The sequence below is a fragment of the Eubalaena glacialis genome, chromosome 20, assembly GCF_028564815.1.
Source record: "Eubalaena glacialis isolate mEubGla1 chromosome 20, mEubGla1.1.hap2.+ XY, whole genome shotgun sequence".
Classification (NCBI taxonomy): Eukaryota; Metazoa; Chordata; class Mammalia; order Artiodactyla; family Balaenidae; genus Eubalaena; species Eubalaena glacialis.
The window spans coordinates 582,716-586,200 of record NC_083735.1 but is presented as its reverse complement, the minus strand read 5'-3'; the positions used below and the strand labels follow the sequence as shown (position 1 = coordinate 586,200).

Below are 3,485 nucleotides of genomic sequence, written 5' to 3'. Positions count from 1 at the left end.
TTCTCTCTTTATGTGTCTGCCTTGAGCATCTCCCTGTGCCAGTGTGATGAACCAAACAGATACACCCTGTCCTCGCGGGAGCTTATAAGTCTAGTGGGAAAATCAGACCTTCCACAAGCAAACCACACAAATGAGATCACTCCACATCTAAGGAAAAGAACTGGCTTCACTGAGGGGGGGGTGGTTTCAGGGTGGAGGAGGGAGGGAAGTCTCTGGATCAGATGGTCAAGGAAGTCTTCTCTGAAAATGTGACAACTTTAAAGCTGAGACTCCGAGGACCAGAACGAGCGAGTCAGAGGAGACAGTGGGAGAGGTTACAGGCGGAAGGAAAGCACTGTGGAGGCTTGAGGAACGCTTGCTGGAGCATTTGAGAAACTGAAGTCAGGATGCGGAAGGGTAGCTTCGTGGTCAAGACTGGTGTGACTTATGAAATAAGGTTGGCCAGGAATGCTTGCTTGGCAGAGCTTGGATTTTAAAGGAATGTGTATTTGTAAAAAATTATGTCGGGGTCCAGAAGTCTTTCCCCCGCCCCAAATTGCAGTGGGAAGCCGTAAGAGGGTTGTGAGCAGGGAGAGATGTGATCCCACTTGCCTGAGATCCCAGAGCTAAAAATTCCAGGAGCTGGAATCAATCTCCGGCCAACCTGATATCAGAGCCCAGCTCCACGTTCCAACACACTATTTCCCCCGAGACTCGATGATAACTGAGAACGTGGCAGAAGGTACGTGTGTAACGAGGCACCCATAAAGCATGTGGTGATTCTAAGCAAGAAGAAATAGCATCCGTTTGGGCTTTCATTTAAAAAAGTCCAAGGGAGGAGGTGCCACATGTCTAGAGGCTAGAAGGGCAATTCAGAAAAGGGAAGAGCATGAAAATGGGGCAGAAATGGGGCAGGGGGAAGCAGGCTCTTTGCGGGGGAAGTGAATAGTCCAAGTCCGCTGAGCATGTGCCACCCATAGTGGGTGGCCAGGAAATTGCAAGGGTCGGTTGAAAAAAGTCTGAATGGGGCTTTTCACTCTAGTCTGGGACCTTTGCATATAATTCAATAATTAGCAAAGAGTCAGGGGAGGTATCTGAGGAGAATAACATGACCAGAGGTATGTTTTAAAAACATATACTATAATGGAAAAGAATATGAAAAAGAATGTGTATATATGTGTGTGTGTGTGTATAAAACTGAATCACTTGGCTGTATAGTAGAAAGTAATACAACATTGTAAATCAACTAGACTTTAATAAAATAAATTTTAAAAAAACAAAATAAATTTTAAAAATTAATTATACACACACACACACACACACACACACACGCACACCTATACCTATATCTAGAGTCTAGAGTCTGGCTCTGGAGTCAGACTGCCTGATCCCATGTTCAGATTACACCACTAACTAGTTCTGTGGCCTCAGACAGTTTTCTTCATCTCTTGGTGTCTCCATTTCCTCATGTGGAAGTGGGGTTAATCATAGCAGTAAAGATTGCTGCCATGTCCTGCCTTCCATCTGCCACACACGGTGGGGTGTTGCTCTAGGACCTTGCTTCAGATGTGATGGCCCACGCTCTGGAACCACTGGCAAGAAAATCTTTAAAGGAGTTTTAGTAGCTGAACTTGTGGGCATTTTGGGAGCATATTTTTTGTTTAAAAAGATGAACACAAGCCAAGATTTTAGGCAAACAATGAGCAAGAAATTTCCCTTCATCTTGGAAGTTTATTACAAATCCATTGAACACTCTGGAATGTGCAGAATCAGAGAGCAAAATCAAGAAAAATGGCTGAACGGCAAAAATTAGAAATTTGACCATTGATCAAGGTTTGCTGTATTTCACAGTAGCAGGCAAGATTAAAATTCCATAGTGGACATGGATGGATTTTAGAATATTTAAGGTCAAATGTAAATTCTAATTCAGTGAGAGGTTTTATTCTTTGGGCTAACTGTGAAGAAATTGATGGAAAGTTTGTTTATATTATAAATGGAGTTATGTTTATACTACTCAAAGTGGTTCTCAAATAATAATAATAATAGCACCCTCTTCACAAGGCTGTTGAACAGAGTAAATTAGATGATCTGTGTAGAGTGTTACCAGGGCGCTTGGCCTGCAATCAGTACTCAATGCCTGTTCGCTACTTCAGAAAAAGGGCTAGTGCAGGAACTCCTGCAAGAGCTAATTAAGGTTCAACTAGAGTGAAAGCAAAGGAAACCTTAAGGGACGGACTGTAGAAACGAATCACCATGTTAGACCAGAAACTCCATGAGAGTAGGTACCACGACCGCTTTGCTTCCTGTCATATCTCCAGCGCCATCCCCAGTATGGCGCCTGGCGTTAAGGAAGCATGCGATGAATGTGTGTGGATTTGGACTGAACTCACACACGATGTAGGATAAATGCACATGTTCTGCTGTGGATCGGTTATGCTTGTGTGTTGCATATACATATGCTGTTGATGATACGGATCAGTTTTGATAATATCAAGACAAACATGAACTCAATATAAAAAATAAACTCAGAGATGGAAAAATATTCAACATTATTATTTCAAATGTCTCCCAACTGTGAGAGTTTATGCAGTTCACACAACTCACCAATTTCCCGAAATTTAACCAAGGCCACATCTTGCTTTACCGTTTCAGCAGGCGGGCGATTCGTTTACCAGTGACGCAACTGAGGTTAGCCCAGGCTTTGGCTGACATCCCGGAATAATTTAGGAAAATGTTATTGAAGGTCTCTGCCGTGTGTCCTCTCTGCCTTCCTGACCTCATGTCAAGCCTCCTCTTGTTGGGCCCCAAGCGCCTGGGGGAAGTGGATGAGTTTGTGGGATGGTGGCTGCCCTCACTGCCTCTGTGCTCTCGGCCAAGGACCCACGTGAACCAGAAGCCTCCTTGCTCTGGAGCCTTTCCACTGACGTGGTCCCGGAGGGACGTGTGTGCTCCGACCAGGGATGAGATCGGACAGCTGTACGAGGGCCTGACCGGTGCTGAACCCAGGCTTGAGAGCAGGTGCCCTTGACAGCTAGGAAAGAATTGGTCTGAGAATCCCCCTGACAAAGGGAACTCACAGAAATTAGAGACAGGAAAAAACCTATTAGTCAATTCCCTTGCCAAAGATAAATTGATCCCTAGTGTGTCTTCCTGGTTTCCTGGCCACTCCAGTTATATCTGTGTCGATGTGTTAGGATGAGGGACCATGGGGGTGTGGACAAAAGACTCGGGGCCCCAGGCTGGGTTAGTTACTGGGATGAATAAAGATCTGTAACCATAAAGGAAAAGTCATGATATGGGGGAAGAATAAGAACAGTTGACTTCTTTTTTAGGACTGGAGATTTGAATAGAGGTAGAAAACTCCATGAAAGATTCTGTGGTTATTGTTTTCTTAACGAAGAGCTGAGTGTTATTTATCCAAAGCAAAGAAGGACTCTTACTCAGAGTTTGCTCATATTTTGCTGCAAAGTAAAGGTGTTGAGTAAATATTTTTGACCTTGCAAGAT

At 44.1% G+C, this 3,485-nt stretch overlaps 1 pseudogene; it reads left to right on the top strand.

Annotated features, from left to right (window-relative positions):
- Window positions 1–1,550: 1,550 nt before the first annotated feature.
- On the top strand, window positions 1,551–1,792 carry LOC133081393 (protein CEBPZOS-like; annotated as a pseudogene).
- Window positions 1,793–3,485: the final 1,693 nt, after the last annotated feature.